The 26,383-nt window shown below is 43.9% G+C and overlaps 1 protein-coding gene and 1 non-coding gene across 2 annotated transcripts in view; both read right to left on the reverse strand.

The window, feature by feature from the left end:
- LOC126473575 (uncharacterized) overlaps nucleotides 1-26,383 on the reverse strand; it is a 168,770-nt gene that overhangs the window by 120,621 nt on the left and 21,766 nt on the right. The gene's annotated exons all lie outside the window — the stretch shown is intronic.
- Nucleotides 7,403-7,477, reverse strand: Trnas-cga (transfer RNA serine (anticodon CGA)). Its single transcript has one exon. It is a non-coding gene; the product is annotated as a tRNA-Ser (tRNA).

Here is a 26,383-nt window from a genome sequence, read left to right on the forward strand (position 1 = left end):
TAACTAATGATGTACTAAACATAATTGGGGAGAAAGGGAATGTGTGGCACAAAATGACTAGAAGAAGGGATCGGATGATGGTAGGGCTGTTGATATTTTTAAAATATCGGGAAACCGATATATCGAATTTTAAAAAAATGTCACTATCGGCTCTCGCTACATCGTGGAGTAGTATCGACATGTCGACGGGAGAAATATCGACGTACTGGTCCATAAAAATATCGGCTTCACATGACAAATATACCGCTGGTTTCAGAGCTATATATTTAAGTACTGATTTATTATTACATATTGTGCACATCAACACACTAGCAGCCTGCCTGCCCCCTTAGAGCAAGAATTTAAAAGAAAATTATCTACGTTCACGCTTGGTGATAACCACTTTGCTAACAATGGTAACTGGATGTAAGTGGCACAATAAAAGGTGCCTGATCAGTACGCCATTCTGTTTCGTCACACATAAGATTTGTCCAGAATACTTCAGGTCGACTTGCCTGTTCCTTTTTTTTATTTTTTTCAATTTCTGCCAACGGCAGCGACCTAGCAGATGTAGTGTCAAAATCGCGTGGTGGAGCTAAACGTTGCAGTTTCTGTTCGTAGCGCCAAATGCCGATTGATGATGATGATGATGAGTCCCATACTCCTTTACAGAGCGTAGGGGAGCGACGCGGGAGAACCGCGCCGCCTTACTAGGCAAGGTCCTAGTGGAGGTGGTTTGCCATTGCCTTCCTCCGACCGTAATGGGGATGAATGATAATGATGAAGACGACACAATAATACCCAGTCATCTCGAGGCAGGAAACGTCAGCACAAAGACGAGTCTTGTCATGTAGATGATAGTCATCTTTTTCAGCAACTGTTTTTGAAGAATGCCGACGTGGAAAAAAAATAGCACACTAGTTGCGTTAAAATATTGTTTTTTAACGCAACTGGTGAGCTGTTTCTTCACATCGGAAAATTTGTTATACCATTCACACGGCCACCCCCCAGTGCAACCAGACTACTACCGGTACTTTTGTGCTACATATACTTGCTTAACACAGTCAGAGAGAAGGATAGGACGTGATGAAAGCTCAAAAAGTACTAAGACTCCTTCACACAGTGAAAATAAAATTACGTTCTAATTCAGTTTCAAAAGAACAACTTCAAACCTATACCAAAATTTGCGAAAAAAATATAAAATAAAAATGTCAGCATTCGGTATTGGCATTTTGAAACGATGTAATGTGGAACAAATATCGCCGATATATATCTTCATTTTTCCGAAAAGATGTCAGCCCTAGCTGACCCGACACGTTCTGAGACCTCAAGGAATCGTCAATTTGGCACTGGGCGGAAGAGTGGAGGCGTCAACAGGAGACGAACACAGTACGCCGGATCAAATGGATGTATGTTGCAGCAGTTATAGGGAGATTAAAAGACTCGCACAGGATAGAGTAATGTGGAGAGCTGCATCTTCGGGCCAAAAACTACTACGACAACGACGTTATACACAAAACTCCACTCCACGCAAAGAAGCGAACAGAGGGACACGCACCGGCTGTTCGGCGACCTACTGGCTTAGTTCGCTTGGCTGACCCGCTTTGGACCAAAGCTGCCGACAGCGAGCGGCATTCAGCTCTCGGATAAGTGACGCTCTATTCAAGGGCACTCAGCGTGAACGGCGCACGCATCCCATCGCATTCTGATCTGGCGTACAACACTTGCATTCACTGAACGTCACTTTGGCTCGCTCCAAATCATGCCCCCCCCCCCCCTCTCGCCGGTCTCTCTCACATGATATTCTTGTGTATCTGGCGTTACTCAGCTTGTAATCATAAAACGTTGTTTACAAAACATCTTGTTAACACCATGCTGCATGTAGAATATTTAATTGCCAAACCGGTGTTCGGGCACTGATCACATCGGCCGATCTGGTAAGTATGCTACACGGTGCCAACAAAAAATCTTAACAAATCTCTCATATGAATCCCTCCCCCCTACCACCACCGCTTGTCACTCACAGAGTCGCCATATTTCACAGAGTATGGCTCTGAGCACTATGGGACTCAACTGCTGTGGTCATAAGTCCCCTAGAACTTAGAACTACTTAAACCTAACTAACCTAAGGACAGCACACAACACCCAGCCATCACGAGGCAGAGAAAATCCCTGACCCCGCCGGGAATCGAACCCGGGAACCCGGGCGTGGGAAGCGAGAACGCTACCGCACGACCACGAGATGCGGGCTTTCACAGAGTAACTGGTGTGGATGATGGAGCGGGGCTAGAATCTCCGGACGTCGCTCGTACTCCACACAGTGTAAAATAATTTTCCTCTCAATCTATGTAAAGAAGCATAAACGTAATTTATTTTGTTATCTTTATTAGCGTCTCCAAGTACCCACCTCTATATTCTTATCAGGGTTTCTAGCTTCAAAAATGGTTCAAATGGCTTTCGGCACTATGGGACTTAACATCTTAGGTCATCAGTCCCCTAGAACTTAGAACTACTTAAACCTAACTAACCTAAGGACATCACACACATCCATGCCCGAGGCAGGATTCGAACCAGCGACCTTAGCAGTCCCGCGGTTCCGGACTGAAGCGCCTAGAACCGCACGGCCACCGCGGCCGGCTGGTTTCTAGCTAGTACCGCTTGAGTAGTTCGTTCGTTTCCTAGCGACTACCCACGTAATGTCAAGAAGTCACCCAGGTCGATCAAAGAAGCATCGGCATTTGGAACCTCATAGGGTGGCCGGATTGTGGGACTATGGTTCACTATCCGACTAGTGAAATCGATTAGTGAGTTATTAGTATTTCAAAGCGTATATGTTGTTTCGTAACCTTTCGAAATCCATTCACCAAAGACGACGAAGTAAATATTCCATAATTCGAATCAAGAACAGCTGCCAACATGAGTAACTTACGAGGTAGATATGAGTAGTGAAACAACTTTCATCACTTAATAAAATCATGTCCTGAGACTGTAAACCAATTAGATTCCTTTCAAAGAATGCTGATGCAATAACTTCATACTTAACAATAGTATAGAACCGCTCGCACGACGAAAGATACGTACCTAAACACGGAATAGTTGCACATGTCACACCAATATTCAACAAAGGTAGTAGGAGTCCTCCACTAAATTACAGTCCCATATCGTTAACGTCGGTATGCAGCAGGATTTTGGAAGATGTACTAAGTTCCAACATTATGAACTAGCTCGAAGAGAACGGTCTATTGACACACAGTCAACACGGATTTAGAAAACATCGTTCTTGTGAAACAAATAGCTCCACATAGACTGCGTTTTATTGGCAGAACACTTCGAAAGTGTGACAGATCTGCTAAAGAGACTGCCTACACTACACTTGTCCGGCCTCTTCTGAAGTACTGCTGCGCGTTCTGCGATCCTCACCAGACAGGATTAACGGAGTACATCGAGAATAGGTCAAAGAAGAGCAGCATGTTTTGTGTCATCAACAAATAGGGGAGAGTGTCACTGAGATAAGAGGATTTGAGGTGGACATCATTACAACAATGGCGTTTTTCGTTGCGGCGGAATCTTATCACGAAATTTCAATCACCAACTTCCTCCTCCGAATGCGAAAAAATGTTGACGCCTATTTACATAGGGAGGAACTGCCATCGTAATAAAATAAGGGAAATCAGATCTCGCACGGAAAGATATACATGCTTGTTTTCTCCGCGCGTTGTTCGAGATTGGAATAATAGAGTACTGTTGTGAAGGAGGCTCGATGAACCCTCTGCCGGGCAGTTAAGTGTGATTAGCAGAGTATCCATGTATATGTAGATTAGCATGAACACTAAAGCTCCAGTTGATTTCGGCGGGCATTGGATGAAGCCCGTATCACACGGAGTACGATATGGTGTAAGTTTACTTGCCAACCCTCCAAGCATGCACCGTGGACAACAAGACCGTTTGCCTGCTAAGTGCTCCGCATGTTTTCGGGGGGATACCTGCGGTGCTACAATGACTCGCTGAAACATCACGGCCAATGCTCACCGCGGCACTGAGTGCCGTCTGGTGACATCGGTACGAAATACGGCAACGAAAGCACATGAGTGGACACAGACGAATGTAGAATTAAACTAGAATTATATTAATATCTTCAGCTGCTAACGGGCGTTGATATATATCAACGGGGACAGGTGAAAATATGTGCCCGACTGGCACTCGAAACCGGGATCTCCTGCTTACATGGAAGACGCTCTCTTTTTTTTTGTTTCTTGTTGATAGTTGTGATTCGTCGTTGCGGACGTCACATGACATCCGTTCAAGTTCGTTGTTGATCCTTTCACTCAGTTTTTTATTACAGAGGCTAACAAACTCTCTGACCGAACACGTTGAGCTACCGTGCCGGCAAAAATGTTCTTAACGCCTTTTTACGAGACAGTCTTCACTCCCATCTGAGCCACCGAGGGCACAGAGGATAGCGTGACTGCAGGGACTATCTCGAGCACGCCTTCCGCGAGACCCACATTCTCACCGTAAGTATGTCCACACACTAAATTCGTAGTATCCCACCCCAACACACTCATCACTTGTGTGACTTACCAAGTCCCGTAAGAGTTCGGGGAATATGTGTGCATCCGCACAGAAGAAGGAGGTGATGGCCGGTGTTGCCAGAACTATATACTTATATGGATATGGTGTATGTTCTTTCGGACATGTCCTAAAGAACAGACACCATATCCATATAAGAATGTGGAATTGTTCTAGCGACTACATGAACCGCAAATCCACTTACATAAGCGAATTTTACAAAGGGCACGTTGGACCACTGTCTGGGAATAATGATCTCGTAAACGGCAAAGGTAGTCGGCTGTTCGCGTTCTATTGTCGAGAGCACCTACGAGAAGGCGCCAAGGAGTTGGACGTCCACCCTACATCACACAACCTCGAGATCGGAGGCTTGCCTGCTCTGTAATGTAGGCAACAGGGAGTGGAGAAAATTATGGCACACCAAAAATACAACATGTTACCACGCCTAATACGATGTAGGAAAACCAGTGGGATTCAGAACCGCTTCCAATGGTCTTGGAATGAATAAATACCGGTTCTGTATATACTGGCGGTTTACACTAATCTTCCTGCAAAATAGTGGCAAGTTCAGGCAACGACGACGGAGGTGGACAGCGATTACGCACCCTGCTCTTCGAAGTAGACCACAAGGACTCAATAATATTGAAATCTCGTGACTGATGGCCAGGGGAGGAGCGACAATTCATCCTCGTGCTCATAAAATCAGTCCTGGACGTCACCAGCTTTGTGAACGGGAGCCCTTTCGGCTTTGAACACCGTATTACCACTGAGGAACAAATATTGTATACCATGGGATGGACATTATCAGCCAAAACGGACACATGATGTGACCTTGCAGAGTAGCTTACGGGGGCCCATGGAATACCACGGTATGTTTGCCCAAAGCATCAGCGAACTCCCGCCATGTTTCACTCTTGGGGCGTGACGTCGGCCGTGAGTTGGAAACACTGCGGAACAACGCTTATCGGGCTAAATTACATCCTTCCATTTGGTCATAGTCCTGGTTTTATGGGTTCGGGACTACATTTTCCTGTTACGAGCATCTGCATCACCAATGTGTGGCTTTGGACTTCCAGATCGCTTCGCAATTCCCAGCTTATGGATCCCCTTTCGTGTTGTTTGGATGCTGACAGGGCTCTTGACTGCGATACTCAGTTCTGCAATAGCTTTTGGATACTTCGCCTCTTATTTTTGGTCACAATTCTATTCAATGACTGCCTGTTACGACCACTCAATACACACTTTCGTAAGTGGTAGGACTTAGCGGATGATGTTTTTCCGTTTTCCCCGTGCATGGCACGCATCTTCGATACAGCCCCTCTTGAAACTGGAAGTTCTTCGGCTACCTTGGTTACGGAAGCATCCGAAACACCCACAATATATCGACGACAATGCGTTCGAAGGAACTAAGCTCAGACATAGTGCACTTACCACTACCAAGAACACTGTTCTGTCCATGAGCGACACTTGCCACATATTGAGAATACTGTACAGGTGTCGGGCGTGGCCAAACCCAACAGGGCAACATGCAGGCTTGGCTAGCATCTGCATTTATGTTCTCGCGGTGATTTTCGCCGAACGCCAGTACGTGGCGCAGACTGTGGCGTACCTCGTAACACAGTACAATGACGTTGCAGACACTGTTGGGTCTGCACACACCATTTAGCGCACATTGTTGCACGTGGTGCTCCGCAGCAGACCACTCCAGCGTGGTATCGATGTTGACCCAACGACATCGTCAGTTACGATTGTAGTGGGCACGAGAACATCCAAACTGCATCGGATCGTGGACGAATCAAAACATATCTTGTCGCATGAATCATGTTTCTTATAACAACAGATCGATCGTTCTGTCCGGATATGCCATCATCGAAGCGAATTCCATAGTTTCATACTACCTGAGTGGAAATAAACGACTAACAGCCAACAAAGGTTACGTATTGTCTTCTCAGTGATCCAAGAAAATGAAATTTTGACAGAAAATTTTTGGCCAGACCACTACACTACTAAGGGCCAGATATACAGTCTCCGGCTAGCAGCCGCTAATGTCCTATTCTGGAGGTAGCGAGGAAAACGCATTGTACGAACACGTAATAACGCCTAACCGGAGAATAATTGCGGAATAACTAAACCGGTGATTGTGGCAGGTTTTGTGAAGTTAACCAGAGAATAAATTTTGACACTGGCAGGAATAGTTACAGAATTAGTGATGACAAGATTGTTTATTAGAACGAGGAAGGAGAAGAAACGGGGACTTCCACAAATTGCGGAAGAATATGACGATTCCAAATTTGTATAAAAATTTCGTACTACTACTTTTCGAGCTCATGCTTCAGAAGCTGGAGAGTATGAATGAAATGTGAAACTATTTCCTAACATAAAACCTTTAGATTGTAGTAGGCCTAATAGGCATTTGATATTGGTAATTCGTGAATTATATTCTGTCGTGTTATAAAAATGGCCATTTGTGCCAAAACAGTCATTTATTTGGTGTGCGTTACAAAATTGCTGGAATATTAGGCAGGCGTATTTCGTTTTATCTAGCAGACAGTGACAAAATACACGTGATCAAATCGAGAGGCCACACCAGTCTTGGGTACTATTTGTATTAACAGCTTTTCTAGTATTAGACAACGACATTTAGTTTTTTCATGTAGCACAACGTTGACGAACTTTGATGAGGTAATAGATTCTTTCCTAGAATGGAAAGCACGCCATGTAAAGTTGTAGCAAGATTAGAGAGAAAAAAATGCTGGGACTTCAGGATTGAAGGAGAGTGTACTGTCTTGAATGAAATTTCCACTCTACAGCGGAGTGTGCGCTGATATGAAACTTCCTGGCAGATTAAAACTGTTTGCCCGACCGAGACTCGAACTCGGGACCTTTGCCTTTCGCGGGCAAGTGCTCTACCAACTGAGCTACCGAAGCACGACTCACGCCCGGTACTCACAGCTTTACTTCTGCCAGTACCTCGTCTCCTACCTTCCAAACTTTACAGAAGCTCTCCTGCGAACCATGCAGAACTAGCACTCCTGAAAGAAAGGATACTGCGGATACATGACTTAGCCACAGCCTGGGGGATATTTCCAGAATGAGAACCATGCAGTTTTATATGTCGGTTTGTTAAAGAAAATGACTTATTAATCTTTTCTGCTGAGGCCAATTTATTTCAAACGAAGTGTTTAATTCCACACTAGTGGCTAGTTTCAACTGTTCGCTGCATTTCAAGTTCACGTTTTCATCTTCTAGCACGTATGGTATTATGCTATAATAAAGAACCAAACATGAGGTAATACCGTACTGGTACTCCAAGAAAATTTTCATTTGAATCTGGACATACGAATGTGCACTTAAGCCGAATTATGCATTTTAGTATGGTTCACAAAATCCCCTTGCTCTTGGAATATGTCTTGTTTCTTTTATGACATAATGTAAGATCTTTTAACGTTTTACACGTACGAACGTACGGGCTTCCTGCGTCATTCGCGGGAAAATATTTCGAATGGATGTTTCAAAAGCGTTATTTTCAAAGTAAAGTAAATTTCCTTTTACACAAGATGAACTCTTTGCGCGAATGTCCGATGAATTTGTTAAACCACAGAGCGTTTGACTCTCATTCAAAAATCAAATCTTTGAGGACGACCATTTACAATATTTTAGCGCGCATAAGATCAGACATTTATGTCGTTGTTAAAAATTTTTCTGGAACATTTGTGTGATGTATCGTAAAGTGTAACACGCACAAAAAAGATCAACATTATGTGTGAAAGCTTAGCCTCTCTTGCAGCTTATTAATCCAACATTATACGTGAGAGCTTTTCTTTTCTTATAGCAACGCTATGTATATTAATTTATACCATTACCTTTTCCTATCTGTGTGTTCGCGCTGCTTAACAGTGATGTCGCTATTGGCTGACTACATCACGTGTCCTATGCTCTGAATATGCGCTGCCATCGGCTGGCGAGATGGCTTGACACGAGCTACGACTGGCTTACAAAAGTGCATCGCAATCTCGATTTCAATCCTTCGGAAAGTAACATGCGGTGTTTGGTGGAATTCGTATTTGTACTTTCGTAATACGAAAATATGCAGTGTACAAGTTGCTGCACATCAGACATCTTTCCAAAACGTGTTTTTTTCCCCCTGAGTTTCGTTTTCTAAAGTGCCAGGAAATTCTATGCCGGCGTATAAAAGCACAACCATTGAAAGGATTGATAAGTTTTACAGTTCCGAGGCAATGTATACTGTTACTTAACACGGAAAAGGTGTATTTTCATCTGGGAGAAAGTGCATTTTTAACTGGGAAATCCGGGAAAAATCCGGGAATTTTTTTTCCTCATCCACGTATACACCCTGAAAGTGCTATACTGAAGAAACGAGTTCAGCATGTTCATCAAAAACCCAAATACAAACGAACTTCCCCTCCTCCACGGCAACGCAGGGCCTCACACAAGTCTGCGCACCCGAGATGAGCTCACAAAACTCCACTGGACTGTTCTTCCTCCTCCACCCTACAGCCCGAATCTCGCACCTTCCGATTTCCTTCTGTATGGCTCGACAAAGGATGACTCCGTGGGAAGCAGTACGTGGGTGATGGGGAGGTTACTGATGCAGCAAGACGTTGGCTCCGACGTTGACCTGTAGAGTGGTACCATGCGGCCATACAGGCCGTCCCAGTAAGTATGCGTAAGATCGTCACACTGAACGGAGATTACGTAAAGGTTTTGTAGCCAAAAGAGTGTGGAATAATGGGATGTAATGGAATCCAGAATAAAACCGGTCTGTTTTCAGGAAAAAAATGTGTTGCATTATTTATTGAATGCTCCTCGTAATAGCGCACAGTGTCCCCATCCCTTTGCAAATGAAATTAAAGACTTTGTATTGGACCCAAACGCTGCCAGATTGTCAGTCGCGGATCGCGTCTCTAGGCCAACATTTAATACGCTTCTAGTATCGTCTGATGATGACTTTCTAAGACAATGGAACCAGTTATGAAACTATTTGTGTGGCCGAAGGCTGATTTTTTAGGCAGTTTGCTCAGTATACGTAGAAGCGTCAGTTTTTGCAATGTTATTTCTCGTTGGTACCGTACCTGATGCACAGTTCTCAAGCCGTTCTGGATAAAATAAAGATCCGGCGTACATTTTCAGCGAGCTGGCACACTGAAGAAAAAAAGAAAAGTCAGGTACTTATGTTAAGAACTCCCTTTTTATAAAACAAAACAAGTAAATCGCTATGCTGGCTATTTGGAATGTCGGAACACCAATTAAAATAAGACATCAAGAGTTATGAGACAAACTGACGATCCAAGAATGTCATCAATGTTAACTGGGTGAAATTTTCTGCTGTGGAATGCTTCACAGTTCTTTACTGAAACACAAAATACCATCATCGGAACATCAGCGATGGAACAGAATGTGCAAAGCGCTGGTATGGCACATCTGCACAAACATGATACCACACGTTATTCAAGAGATTTAGCGGCAGTTATGTACTTAACAGGAACGTGACGGGAAATCAGGGTTTACACATTCGTCACGTCATGCGTCGCTCTCTCTCTCTCTCTCTCTCTCTCTCTCTCTCTCTCTCTCTGTACGATTTTTCAACCACTACTGGACAACGCCTGCGCGGTTCTGTAACTGTTACCTTTAACCAATGATGCTCCTGCTCTAACTGAGCCGGCCGGTGTGGCTGAGCGGTTCTAGGCGCTCAGTCCGGAACCGCGCGACTGCTACGGTCGCAGGTTCGAATCCTGCCTCGGGCATGGATGTGTGTGATGTCCTAAGGTTAGTTAGGTTTAAGTAGTTCTGAGTTCTAGGGGACTGATGACCACAGATGTTAAGTTCCATAGTGCTCAGAGCCATTTTTCTCTAACTGAACTAGGGTATGTCTCTCATAACTGCATTGTCGAAGAGACAATGGAGGTACATCTACTTTCCACCCATTTAGAAATCTCCAAAGTGTTGTAAGTTCGCTTCTTCACGTTTCGCGATCTGGTACAGCCCTTCAATCCAATCAACGTCTTTGGAAAAGTTGCTCAAGAAACGTTTATTAGTTGGACACAGTAACTTCTGAGGTCTCACAACGATGTCCATAGGCGGTATCCCTTTATTTTGAAAAAATAAATTATAAGGGGGAAGGGCGGGGAGGAAGTGAGGAGAGGGTATATGGGTTCCATGTGGATGGGCAAATATCTAGAGAGTATGTGGGTTCTATCTGGATAGGAATATGTTTAAATGGTTCAAATGGCTCTGACCACTATGGGACTTAACATCTGAGGTCATCAGTCCCCTGGAACTTAGAACTACTTAAATCTAACTAACCTGAGGACATCACACACATCCATGCCCGAGGCAGGATTCGAACCTGCGACCGTAGCGATCGCGCGGTTCCAGACTGAAGCGCCTAGAACCGCTCGGCCACAGCAGCCGGCCGATGTCTAAATCCGGGAATCACGGAATTCCCCCCCCTCCACCCGCCAATTAATTCTGAGCAGGTGCGCGAATTTGCGCTTTCGGCTTTATCTATGAGTTTCTTCGAAAAGCTTAAAAAGTAAGCAATAGAATATCAATCCCTATTTGCATTTTCGAGTGATACCACGATGTATATTTGTTTGCAGTAAGAAGTACACGTTATTTGTTTCCTCACATTCTCTACCCCATTTTGCTGGACGTCCAACACTTGTGAAAACTAAACGCATTTCTGTCTAATTTTTGCTTCAGATAACAGTAGCATTTTTTTCACCAATCGAATATCAGCACCGACCTTCAACCTATCGGGCATCTGCTGTCAGAAAACGTCTACCGGTTGCAACACTCCCTGGCATGAACTTATCTTAGGGGGCAACAGGCAGATTCCACATTCCTACATCACCGCAGAGCGTTTGACAGTGTCACAAGGCACACTGTTAAGAGAGTCCAAGCTTATGGAATAGGTCTCAGATGAGAGTGGTTCCAAATTATTTTAAGAAAATACTTTACCCTGGATGTCGACTGTTCATCAGAACCAAGGGTATCGTCAGGAGTGCCCTAGGGAAGTGTGTGACAGTACCGCTCTTTTCTCAATATACGAGGTGTCTTCAAAAAATTCCGGAACATTCGTAATTTCGCGCTATTGGTGTGTTGGAGCGAAATGCGTGTGGCATCCCCGTACACGTAAGTGTTTAATTGGTAACTGCCGGAAGTTTCACTGTTGTATGTCAGTTAATTATTGTACAGTGCTGTATTGAGTAATACGTTGTGTCACACATTTTGCAAATTCCGAGATGGCACAGTTAGGGGAGCAACGCGCCTGCATTAAATTTTGCGTGAGACTAAAGAAAACCTTTACGAGATACGCCAAATTACGCAGAAAGCTTACGATGATGAGTGCTTAAGCCGTACTCGGTGTTACGAATGGTTCACACGGTTTAAAAATGGCCAGATGGAGGCTAAAGATGACACTCGTTCAGGTCAATATTCGACGTCTATCGACGACACTCGTGTCAGGAATGTCAACGCAATCAGAGTAACTGTCCGAGAGATTGCAGAAGAAAGTAATATTTCAGTTGGATCATGTCATGAAATCGTGACTCAGCATCTTGGAATGCATCGTGTTGCAGCCAAGTTCGTCCCACGGCTGCCTCATCCTCCGTAGTCTACATACCTGGCCCCTGCGGACTTTTATTTCCAATGTTGAAAACTCCGTTGAAAGGACGAAGATTTGCAGCGACAGACGAGATAGAAGAAAATTTGCAGATGGCGCTTCGCACGATCCAGCAAGAGGCGTACCAAGACTGCTTCCGGAAGTGGAAACGGCTTTGGGAGGCGTGTCTCAATTGTGGAGGGGAGTATTTGGAAGATCATGCACAAGAAGTAGAAGCACAGAATTTTTTTTTTGAGAAAGTTACGGAACTTTTTGAACAGACATCGTACATAAAAGATGTGATAGGAATCTTTGATGATAACGTTTTAGTGTACGGTAGTGTGTCGTTGTTGAATGACTGTGTGTGAGTACAGAAAGGCCCGGACAGAATTTCTGTTTGGTGTGATGGATGGCACCTTGTTCCAAATGTGGGAAAGTGTAAGTTAATAGAGATGAGTAAGAAAAACAATCCCGTAATGTTAGAATACAGTATTATAGTGGGGCGCTGTTTGACATAATCGAGCCGATTAAAATGTAAACGTAAAGTTGTAAAGCGACATGAAACGGAGCAAGCACGTAAGATCAGTTGTAGGAAGGTCTAATAGTCAACTGTGGTTTATTGGGACAATTCTGGGACAGTGTAGCTCAGCTATACTCGTAAAGGAGACTGCGAACAGGGCACTTGTGCGATTGTTTGCAATTCCCACCAGGTCGGATTAGAGGAAGACATCGAAGCAGTTCGGACGTGTGCTGCTGTATTTGTCACTGGTAGGTTCAATCGACCCTCGAGTATTGCGAAAATGGTCCGTGAACTCCTATGGGAACCTCTGGAGGGATGTAGACGTCATTCTCACGAAACACTGTTCAGAAAGCTTCAAGGGCCGACGTTTGAGCCATACTGGTAAACGATTCTACTGTCACCAACATTCATCTCGCGTATGGTCCACTATAACAACGCATTCAGCATATTAATTTTCTATGAATTTTTCGATTTTTTTTGTTAAAAATAAGAGAACTGATATTCTTTTCTTGTGTTTCTCCTTCTTCGAACCTCGTTTCTACAAGGTTGTACCATTCCTGTAACTTTTACTTAATGTTAAATAATAATGTAATTTAAATATTTTTCTTTATTTTAGTAGCACAGTACGAATCCTTGTGTTCCTATGTGCTAATGAAGTTCATCTATTTAATTCTTGGTCTCTAAGTCAGCTAGATGTTATCGGTTCGGTGAGACACGATTGCGCACCATAAACGCGCTATTGTATTTTCATTTCAATATTTGTAAGTCATACCTTCAGTCTGTGTTATTAACGAAGCCAGATTATTATTATTATTATTATTATTATTATTATTATTATTATTATTAATATTATTATGCAATACTAATTTTTGCGTTAATGATTAAGAATAATACGATTTTGCGTCACCAAGCTTGCTGTTTCCAACGACGTCTGCTGGAACTGAAGGTATCATTTGCATTTGGAGGAAAATGAACTTACTCGAGCAAAAACTTTATGCGATAAGAAAAGACTTTAAAGAACAAACACTATCATGCTAGTTTTATTGGCAGTGTGATGTGTCCTTTCTTCGCTAAAATTCTACTCTTCTGGACGAATTTAAAATATCTAACCGTACTGAAGAAAGCTGACATTACACTGAAAAGACAATATAAGAGAAACCAGAGCTCGTACGGACGCTCCTATACAGTAGTTTTTTCCCTTACAGCATTTGCGAGTGGGACTGGAAGGAGAATGACTAGCAGAGGTACAAGCTACCCTTCAACATCCACCGCTGTAGTATGTAATTAGATGTATAATAGAACATCATAACTGAATATGTTAATAGGTGCAACGACAATCCTATATAATATTTTTCTTCACACAAAACTCGTGTTCTGCAGAAACACTAGTTGCTGGGTGCCCACAAAAACTTTCGCGGGCAAGAACATTTACTTGGCCTGAATTAGCTATGAAAGAACGAAAATCGCCAGACGTAATCGCTCGAGCCTGTTACGCACTTATATATATACTTAGCGCACGCAATGGCACCCGTTTGACCTCTGCGGCTGGCATCGACTGAACGCCGGCTTAGTGTAAAGTGAGCTGTTTAACCGCTTCCTGTAGTTCAGAAATTGAAAGTTGCAAAATAAGATCTTTTATGTCTTGGCTGCCGGCCGGTGTGGCCGTGCGGTTCTAGGCGCTTCAGTCTGGAGCCGCGCGACCGCTACGGTCGCAGGTTCGAATCCCGCCTCGGGCATGGATGTGTGTGATGTCCTTAGGTTAGTTAGGTTTAAGTAGTTCTAAGTTCTAGGGGACTGATGACCATAGATGTTAAGTCCCATAGTGCTCAGAGTCATTTGAACTATTTTTTTAGGTCTTTGCTGAATGGGGCGACGTCATTTCATTCTGAGTGATCCTCGCAGCAATGCATTTCCACACAGGTTCTTCAAGGGCGGCTTAAAGAATTGGTTGAAGACGAATTTGTTCTTACAAGGAAATGCACTGAACAGCTCGCTTTTACTGCACCAACGCTGAGAAACGGAAGTAATTCTCACCATATGAGGCGCTGAGAACCATAAGGGCCTAAAGAACACCGCCACAAGGCCACATTTGACGGAATATCAGATAGACTAGTGAAGCAGCTTTTCGTGAATGTTCACGAATATATTGTGCGCCTACTCTACACATAAACCTCACCATAAAATCAACACATGTCGCTAGTCTCAAAATCGACGATGATGTGCTTTAGACCTTTATGGTTCACAGAATCTCATGTATAGTCTTCAGTCAGATCTGTTTTAAGTATATATCGAGAATTTTTTTATTAAATCTAGTTGTCCGGGCCAGATTCGAATAGTGTCTGTTTTTTTCTCGATTCCAAGCCTAATATTTCACCACTGCGTTGTTCGCCGTCAAGTTCTACGAGTAACATAATTCTACCCAATTTTTTGCTTTTGCTTTCTGTCTCCACACTGAAGCTGCGTATCTATCCCCACTCCACCTATCAACAGATGTTTTGATGTACTCTAAAACAAAGCTTAAGTGCATTAGTAATATCAAAGCTTTCCATTAATTTCATAGTTCTAGTAATAGTTTTTATTTATATTTCATTGCTAGTACTACTGTTGAAGGCGGCTGAATGATGGGTTGCACGCGTAGTCAGCGTTAGGTTTCAAATAGTATTATACTGTTTTTGGCACAGTTTTCGATCACAATGTCTCTTTCTAGACCTTTATACTTCTAATCGTAATATACGTTTCTCTTTTCAGTCACTGTCAGCCGACTTTTCTGCATTCCCTTACCGGGATATCTTGTGAAGAAAAAAGTGTACTATAGCCACGCAGTGTGAGTTTTCTCACAAAAAAATCTCCCTAATAGAAAACCGCTGAACTGTTTCTGCAACGAGAGGGGTAAAGTTCGAAGGACTGCTAGCTCTCTCTAATTCCACGCATCAACAAAAAATATGACTTGGCTCACGAATTCTTGTTGAACCAAATCCGATGACATGATCCACGTTTGGAAAAAAAAAACAATATGCAGTATTAAGACTTAATTTCCATATTGGAAGAACAGTACCAAGTAACGATATTGTTCCCTACATTATAGGCGTCTTCATTTCTCGCGGTGGAGGCAGACTTTCGCTGCACCGCAATGGAAGTCTTTGGATCAAAATATTTTCTGAATATGTATGCTTACACACAAGGGCCGGCATTACGTAAAACGTGAAGGACGGCTAAATTACACACCAAAAGAAGAATGACCAAAATTCCGACTGAAAGGTGCTTGCTACTGGACTAATATGTCAACCACGTAGGTTAGAGAATTCTCATCGAATTAGAGGCGTGCGAACCATACGAGTTAGCGGTCGCCGCTCAGTTCGTTACAGTGTCTTTTCCTGACTTCTCATGTTCTTGTGAAGTCACAGCATTGAGCCCACGTGTGTCAATTGGAGTCCCTCAGGTTACTTGGAAATCGGAAAGCACAGCAGAATTATAACATTTCAGTTGATGAAGACATAGCTGAGCAACATTTATTTCACAAAACGTGCGGTGTCCAACCGACCTACACTACCAACTGCCGCATTTTAAGGTACGCACAAAATAGATCAGATTAGACGTATCGTTCGTTACTTCTATGTTGTGGCCTCACATTAATCTAGGGGAATATTGCGTGCATGTAAAAAGCCACTCGCACAGCAACTTCTGTAATTGATAAACAGCAGGTGTCCATACAATCTGCTGAATAACATAGTCTAAATGGAATTTTTATTATGTTTTTAACAAACGGTTTCACCAAGTGGTCTAGACTGTGTTATCCACACATTTTCACTATACAGATCGCTATAATGTCTCCACGATAAGGTAATAGCGTCTTTTAGTAAGTTGGCGGGTCAGATTACAGGTCTTATTAAGGTGGGACTATATGATTACGAGGAGGACAGCATCGCGTATAGTAAGCATGTTCAAACCAGTCTTTCTTCGAGCACTGCGTTACTTGAGAGGAAGACTTTCTCTGCGTGACGGCAATGATAATACTATCGATGACAGTACTGCTAAAACAGGATTACTAAACACAGCCTACCAAAATTCCTTCACCAAAGACGACGAACTGAATATTTCAGAATTCGAATAATGAACAGCTGCTACCATGAGTAGCTTAAAAGTAGTAGTGAAACAAATAACTAAAAGAAAGTCTTTTGATCCACACTGTATACCAATTAGGCTCCTTTCAGAGTATGCTGATTGATTGATTTATTTATTTTTTGAGTCCAGGACATAAAATAATTACAAAAACTAAAAAGTATTTATTCACATAACAAATTTGCAAAATTAAATATGTACAGTAGTATTTATGACACAGATGCAGTAGCTCCATACTTATCAATCATGTACAATCGCTCGCTCGATGAAAGATCTGTACCCAAAGACTGGAAAGTTGCACAGGTCACACCAGTATTCAAGAAAGGTAGTAGGAGTACTCCACTAAATTACAGGCCGATATTATTAACGCCAATACGCACATCGTTCTTGTGAAACAAGACTAGGTCTTTACTGACACGAAGTGTTGGGTGCTATTGACAAGGTATTTCAAATTGATTCCGTATTTCTAGATTTCCAGAAGGCTTTTCACACTGTACAACACAAGCGGCTCGTAGTCATATTGATTGCTTGTGTAATTTTGTCTCAGTTATGTGACTGTACTCGTGATTTCCTGTCAGAGATGTCACAGTTTGTAGTAATTAACTGGAAGTCATCGAGTAAAACAGAAGTGATTTCTGGTTCCCCAAGGTAGTGTTATAGGCCCTCTGCTGTTCCTTACCTATACTAACGCTTTAGGAGAAAATGTGAGAAGCTGTCTTAGGTTGCAGATGATGCTGTCGTTTATCGTCTAGTAAACTCATCACAATTCCAAAACAAATTGCATACGATTTAGAAAAGATATCTGAATGTTGCGAAACTGGCAACTGACCGTAAATAAATCAAAGTGAGATCTACATCTACATCCACACTCCGCAAGCCACCTGACGGTGTGTGGCGGAGGGTACCTTGAGTACCTCTATCGGTTCTCCCTTCTATTCCAGTCTCGTATTGTTCGTGGAAAGAAGGATTGTCGGTATGCTTCTGTGTGGACTCTAATCTCTCTGATTTTATCCTCATGGTCTCTTCGCGAGATATACGTAGGAGGGAGCAATATATTGATTGACTCTTCGGTGAAGGTATGTTCTCGAAACTTTGACAAAAGCCCGTACCGAGCTACTGAGCGTCTCTCCTGCAGAGTCTTCCTCTGGAGTTTATCTATCATCTCCGTTAACGCTTTCGCGACTACTAAATGATACTGTAACGAAGCACGCTGCTCTCCGTTGGATCTTCTCTATCTCTTCTATCAACCCTATCTGGTACGGATCCCACACTGCCGAGCAGTATTCAAGCAGTGGGCGAACAAGCGTACTGTAACCTACTTCCTTTGTTTTCGGATTGCATTTCCTTAGAATTCTTCCAATCAATCTGTCTGGTATCTGCTTTACCAGCGATAAACTTTATATGATCATTCCATTTTAAATCACTCCTAATGCGTACTCCCAGATAATTTATGGAATTAACTGCTTCCAGTTGCTGACCTGCTATTTTGTAGCTAAATGATAAGGGATCTATCTTTATATGTATTCGCAGCACATTACACTTGTCTACATTGAGATTCAATTGCCATTCCCTGCACCATGCGTCAATTCGCTGTAGATCCTCCTGCATTTCAGTACAACTTTCCATTGTTACAACCTCTCGATACACCACAGCATCATCTGCAAAAAGCCTCAGTGAACTTCCGATGTTATCCACAACGTCATGTATGTATATTGTGAATAGCAACGGTCCTACGAAACTCACCTGCGGCACACCTGAAATCACTCTTACTTCGGAAGACTTCTCTCCATTGAGAGTGTCATGCTGCGTTCCGTTATCTAGGAACTCTTCAATCCAATCACACAATTAGTCTGATAGTCCATATGCTCTTACTTTGTTCATTAAACGACTGTGGGGAACTGTATCGAACGCCTTGCGGAAGTCAAGAAACACGGCATCTACCTGGGAACCCGTGTCTATGGCCCTCTGTCTCTTGGACGGATAGCGCGAGCTGGGTTTCACACGACAGTCTTTTTCGAAACCCATACTGATTCCTACAGAGTAGATTTCTAGTCTCCAGAAAAGTCATTATACTCTAACATAATACGTGTTCCAAAATTCTACAACTGATCGACGCTAGAGATAGTTCTGAACATCTGTTCGACGTCCCTTCTTGAAAACGGGGATGACCTGTGCCCTTTTCCAATCCTTTGGAACGCTACGCTCTTCTAGAGACCTACGGTACACCGCTGCAAGAAGGGGGGCAAGTTCCTTCGCTTACTCTGTGTAAAATTGAACTGGTATCCCATCAGGTCCAGAGGCCTTTCCTCTTTTGAGCGATTTTAATTGTTTCTCTATCCCTCTGTCGTCTATTTCGATATCTACCATTTTGTCATCTGTGCGACAATCGAGAGAAGGAACTACAGTGCAGTCTTCCTCTGCGAAACAGCTTTGGAAAAAGACATTTAGTATTTCGACTTTTACTCTGTCATCGTCTGTTTCAGTACAATTTTGGTCAGAGTGTCTGGACATTTTGTTCTGATCCAGCAGGTGATCCACATGAGTGCTAAAACCCGGGTTACACGATAACTTAATCAAATCTGAAGGCCGTAAATTCAACTAAATACCTAGGAATAGCAATTACGAACAATTTAATTTGGAAGCAAGTGTTGTGGAGAACACAAACCAAAGACTGACATTTACTTTTAGAATACTTAGAAAATGTAAAAGATCTACTAAAGAGACCGCCTACACAACGCTTATCCGTCCTCTTGTGGAGTACTGCTGCGTAGTGTGGGATCCTTACCAGACAGGATTAATGGAGGACATCGAGAAAGTTCAAAAAAGAGCAGCACGTTTTGTATTATGGCGAAATAGGGAGAGACACCATAAAAACAAAGGCGTTTTTGGTTGCGGTAAAATCTTCTCACGAAATTTCAGTCAGCAACTTTCGCCTCCGAATGCGAAAATATTTTGTTGACGTCGACCTACATAGGGAGAAAAACGATCATTATAATAAAAGAGGGGAAATCGGAGCTCGCGCGTTAGTATATAGGTGTTCGTTTTATCCGTGCGCTGTTTGAGAGTGGAATAATAGTGGTGGTTCGATGAACGCTCTGCCACGCACTTAAGTGTGATTTTCAGAGTATACATGTAGGCCTAGGTGATGAAGACGCCCGTCTAATTATCCTGACCTTCAAAAGGTCAAAGTCACTAAAATCGAGTTTCAAAGTTTCTATTTTTAGAGTCGTTGGCAAAAATGAACCCGGAACAGCTGTTCCAAGTTATATCAACTTCTGGTTGAAGTCACTTTTAAATGTTAACTCGCGATACTGCTTTTACGTGCTGCTGAGACAAGCTGTACACGTGGTAGCGTCAGTCGTGTAACGCCAGGAATGCAGAGCCTGCGGCTGCCGTAATTAATCTCCGCGCTCCACGTTCCTCTAAAGAGCGCACATGCCCGGCCAGAGAGAGGCCGGCGTTAAGTGGAGGCAGCAGTGGGCGGCTGCAATCAAGCCACTGACTCAGCACTCACTGTGGCCTGGCCCGGACGCCCTCACGGCACGGTGCTGGGACCCCAGCTACTGACTGCCGCTGCCAGCGCCACTACACACACACACACACACACACACACACACACACACACTTCAGGGCACACTGTAGGGGGGACTCTAGTCTGTATATGTAAAAAAAAAGGCGAGGGACAGTGCGAACGAACTGCTCCAGGAGGGACACTCACAACTCAGACTTGTATACTGGTCTATTGATCTTCAGCCGGAAGCCGGTATGGTGCAGCTGTCTATGATAGTCCATCCTGTGGCAGTCTCATGATCTCTGAAGGACTACTGGACCTTACATACACTTTAACCTGCTAATTGTCGCAGACTCTCTACAATTCCCGCCCCTACCCGACCACCCACCAATCCCATTCCACACGAACACCTTTCTCTATCCATCAAATTAACAGTCACTAGGGGGTCTGCATGGATGAGGATATCTATAGTACTCATTGATCTCGTGAATGAAAGCCCACGTACCACATGATACACTAACGGAAACAATCTGAACACCGAAAAATAATAAGGGTAATGAAATTTCGGGAATACATTGTCTAGACAACAATAAGTGATCAACAGAATGATATTTTTACTCTGCAGCGGAGTGTGCGCTGATATGAAACTTTCGTGGCAGATTAGAACTGTGTGCCGGACCGAGACTCGAACTCGGGACCTTTGCCTTGCGTGGGCAAGTGCTCTACCAACTCAGCTCACGCCCCGTCCTCACAGCTTTACTTCCGCCAGTAGGAAAGTAGGAGACGAGGTACTGGCGGAGCCTTTGCCTCGGGTTCAACCCTTACTACCGTCCCATGTCCATTTTTCGTATCGCTGGTGTTCGGTTTTAGGAAACCAATCTAAGAACACATTTGGCGACACCGTCTCTGGCATGTCGCTTGAATTTGCGCGTGTCACGGCCTGGCTGGCTAACTTCAATGCTAATTAACTCTGAAAACATGGCGCAAACGTATAGAATTTTTTTTTTGTATCAATTATTTCCCATCATAACCTACCCTGCAATACTAACAATCTTTTCAGACTGCTCCTGGCCACCCACCATATAGAGCGTGCCCCGGGTGAAAGGTCCGCATTCAGAGACATGACAGGAACGACCATTCGAAGCAGTCCAGTAAACATGGGTTTTACAATGCGTACCGTAACAGCTAAGAGCGCTTGTTCACCCTCGCTACTGTGGAGCATCTCTTCTCCTGGAGAAGTCCGTGGCGGCGAGGTAATGTTCGTCCATTACCTGCACCTACCTGTGAACTCGTTGCAGCAGATCGCTGGTAGGAAGGCCGAGAGGAAACCCATCGTACTGCATCTCGCACCACTCTGTATACAACGTAACTTTCTAAGAATTGGGAAAAGGTCTTAATTTTGAATAAAAGGTGGAAATAATGGAAAAACGTCGGTATATTCTGAACATTGATAATGTACACGTTCTCTGCCAAGCCCGTGCAAATCTTAAAAAGTCATGCACAAACCCTTTCACTCACGTTAGCATGTTTACGCCAACTTATTTCCCGAAATCTGAACAGCGACTAAGCACGCATTTTTCTTAAATGAAAATGCTCGCCATACTATTAAGTTTATCGGTGTCTAATGCACTCAGGTTTTTAGACACCGATCTGCTCAGTATGCCACGAGGAATTATTGCCTTTTCTCATACACAAAATTACTGAAAAAATCAGTACTTCCTAAAAAACCACACCGGAATAAATATGTCTTCAGTTTAAAACACTTTTGAAACATGCAGCACAACTAAAAGCGGCAAATTATAACTTCCTTCGGAGCTCACACCACACACGACCGTACCATTGAAATGCTCCGACTCCTTTAGACTGCTGTAAGTAATAGATCTCCAAGAGAAAAGACATGCGAAGAATACTTCGTTCTGACTGGTCAGTTTTCTTTAAGGCCAATAGAAATCCGTTAGTCTGCGCTTTTCATGACTATGCACTCAACACATAACACACTTTCGAACTGTACTTTTCCCGAAGTAAATATTTAACATTCTGATATTTTGTTTATACTTTATTAACTATTTTCATTTGCACTAGAATTAGCTTACCTTTTACCATAAACTTACTGAACATATTATGATACAAAATTCCCCGTCGTCAGTATTCATACTGTCTTAAAAGTTTCTCACACTAGTTCATCAGTAGAACAATGATCTAAATATTTAGACCACATTCACGCATCATTCATACTACTAAAAGCATACACAAAACTGTACGTACACAAATAAATAAAAAAGCTTTCAAGAAATAAACAGAACAAATCATGGAAACATTCTCTTGACCTGTTTCTTGAATGTCTCTGTGCACTACTGGATACTGGTGGTCAAAATTCTTAACTACATTATAATTCTTTCTGTTTAGTCCTGTCCGCTACTGTCCTCTAGCAGATGAAAATCAGAAACTACGTACTCGACTGAACCCGCTTTAGACCATCTGTCGCTGTGCACGCGAGTCATTCTCCCTCGCCGTGCTCGTAGATCTAAGATGTGCATTTTATGGCCAAATGTTTACTGGGAAATTTTTTCTTGTTTTGGTTCATACTACCTCCTCACAAAATATGGAAAACAGAGCTTGCAGTAGAAGAGATTTGCTTCATACTATAGGAGATGAACAAGTGCTCATAGCTCTTAAGATATGCATTTTAGAGCCCATGTTTTTTATACAGTTTTGCTTCGAATGATTGTATCTGCAATATCCCTGAATTTTGACGACATCTCCTGGGACACCCTGTCTATGACGCTCCCTTAACACTTCCTTGCGGTACGACGTAAGGTATTTTAACAGGTTAAGATTTGTTTGAAGGACATCATTACGCGGCAGTGCGGAATTGTATAGAACGATATCAACTAGAAAAGGAGTATGACATAACCGTTGGCGCCGGTTCGTTATTCAATGTAAAATTTTCTGAAACACGGATGATCACAAATGAAGTAACCTTTTAGGAAACCGCTTACCATAGGCGGTGGACAATTAAGGTTTCGATGTAACATTAGAACCGCCCAACTGGCTGAATACAATGTGTCGAAGTGGACACTGTTCGGAGTCTACTGATACTGCCTCGTTCCATGTTCATGCGATGCCCACACACTAGTTGCAACTCACGCCCTGGCGCGCGCACTTTATGAGTGCGCGCGTTGGATCGATCAACAGCTTCCTCTCTTGTGTATTCCTATTTATAGCCACCGAGAAGTGCCATGCGAGGTCTTTCGACTTCGCATTCGAATTTTTAAACTAACACTGCAAAGTATCTTTTCCCTTCCGACAGGGGACGGTTGTCGGATGAGTAATCGTGCGGTCCATGTTTCTACTACGAGAGAATTTTTACGAGCTGTAAAACACACTGGAGTCTGACCGGTTGGCGTACTAGGTGAAACCAGGATCCCTAGAATTTTTTTAAAAAAATTGTGTTGTTTAACTAATACACTTACTGCCCCATTAAGTGTACGAAGGATGGCGCTATTGATATGCGACATTTTTTCACCCACTAGCCCCCCCCCCCCCCCACCGCCGATTCTTTAAAAAAGTCTATGCATAAAACAGCTAATTTTTCAGGTAATTCAATGTTTCTGACATTGTATCTCCTGAACTGTTTATCGCATAACGATATGATATATAAGCTTGCAGGTACATTCAGTGGTATAGGTGTATAATGTTTTCAATATTTACTGTCAACAGAATTTGTAGCAAAGAGGTGATGAGTTAGAAGGCGATGCCGATTGCTGAAGTTATGCTGCATAAACAGCAAAAATTTTGTAAGTAATTTTTTTGCTTTCATTATTTTGTGCGAGAAAAAATTTCGCTCATGCTCAAATACTTGATGAATATACACTCCTGGAAATTGAAATAAGAACACCGTGAATTCATTGTCCCAGGAAGGGGAAACTTTATTGACACATTCCTGGGGTCAGATACATCACATGATCACACTGACAGAACCACAGGCACATAGACACAGACTACAGAGCATGCACAATGTCGGCACTAGTACAGTGTATATCCACCTTTCGCAGCAATGCAGGCTGCTATTCTCCCATGGAGACGATCGTAGAGATGCTGGATGTAGTCCTGTGGAACGGCTTGCCATGCCATTTCCACCTGGCGCCTCAGTTGGACCAGCGTTCGTGCTGGACGTGCAGACCGCGTGAGACGACGCTTCATCCAGTCCCAAACATGCTCAATGGGGGACAGATCCGGAGATCTTGCTGGCCAGGGTAGTTGACTTACACCTTCTAGAGCACGTTGGGTGGCACGGGATACATACGGACGTGCATTGTCCTGTTGGAACAGCAAGTTCCCTTGTCGGTCTAGGAATGGTAGAACGATGGGTTCGATGACGGTTTGGATGTACCGTGCACTATTCAGTGTCCCCTCGACGATCACCAGTGGTGTACGGCCAGTGTAGGAGATCGCTCCCCACACCATGATGCCTGGTGTTGGCCCTGTGTGCCTCGGTCGTATGCAGTCCTGGTTGTGGCGCTCACCCGCACGGCGCCAAACACGCATACGACCATCATTGGCACCAAGGCAGAAGCGACTCTCATCGCTGAAGACGACACGTCTCCACTCGTCCCTCCATTCACGCCTGTCGCGACACCACTGGAGGCGGGCTGCACGATGTTGGGGCGTGAGCGAAAGACGGCCTAACGGTGTGCGGGACCGTAGCCCAGCTTCATGGAGACGGTTGCGAATGGTCCTCGCCGATACCCCAGGAGCAACAGTGTCCCTAATTTGCTGGGAAGTGGCGGTGCGGTCCCCTACGGCACTGCGTAGGATCCTACGGTCTTGGCGTGCATCCGTGCGTCGCTGCGGTCCGGTCCCAGGTCGACGGGCACGTGCACCTTCCGCCGACCACTGGCGACAACATCGACGTACTGTGGAGACCTCACGCCCCACGTGTTGAGCAATTCGGCGGTACGTCCACCCGGCCTCCCGCATGCCCACTATACGCCCTCGCTCAAAGTCCGTCAACTGCACATACGGTTCACGTCCACGCTGTCGCGGCATTCTACCAGTGTTAAAGACTGCGATGGAGCTCCGTATGCCACGGCAAACTGGCTGACACTGACGGCGGCGGTGAACAAATGCTGCGCAGCTAGCGCCGTTCGACGGCCAACACCGCGGTTCTTGGTGTGTCCGCTGTGCCGTGCGTGTGATCATTGCTTGTACAGCCCTCTCGCAGTGTCCGGAGCAAGTATGGTGGGTCTGACACACCGGTGTCAATGTGTTCTGTTTTCCATTTCCAGGAGTGTATTATGGGTATTTTATGCGCCATGAATTACGCTGCCTAGACACACACACACACACACACACACACACACACACACACACACACACACACACAACTTCTAAATGCAATACTTGTCAAAAGTGAAGTGACTAAAACATTGGTGGACCAGACTAGAAGAATCTAAATTCACTACTGGGCCATTAAAATTGTAACACCAAGAAGAAACGCAGATGATGAACGGGTATTCATTGGACAAATATATTATACTAGAACTGATATGTGATTACATTTCCACGCAACTTCGGTGCATAGATCCAGAGAAATCAGAACAACCACCTATGGCCGTAATAACGGCCTTGATACTCCTGGCCATTGAGTCAAACAGAGCTTGGATGGCGTGCACAGGTACAGTTGCTCATGAAGCTTCAACACGATGCCACAGTTCATCAAGAGTAGTGACTGGCGTATTGTGACGAGCCAGTTGCTCGGCCACCATTGAACAGACGTTTTCAATTGGTGAGAGATCTGGAGAATGAGCTGGCCAGGGCAGCAGTCGAACATTTTCTGTATCCAGAAAGGCCCGTACAGGACCTGCAACATGCGGTCGTGCATTATCCTGCCGAAATGTAGGGTTTCGCAGGGATCGAATGAAGGGTTTTAGCCACGGGTCGTAACACATCTGAAATGTAACGACCACTGTTCAAAGTGCCGTCAATGCTAACAAGAGGTGACCGAGACGTGTAACCAATGGCACCCCATACCATCACGCCGGGTGATACGCCAGTATGG

This window comes from Schistocerca serialis, chromosome 4 (assembly GCF_023864345.2).
Source record: "Schistocerca serialis cubense isolate TAMUIC-IGC-003099 chromosome 4, iqSchSeri2.2, whole genome shotgun sequence".
Taxonomy (NCBI): domain Eukaryota; kingdom Metazoa; phylum Arthropoda; class Insecta; order Orthoptera; family Acrididae; genus Schistocerca; species Schistocerca serialis.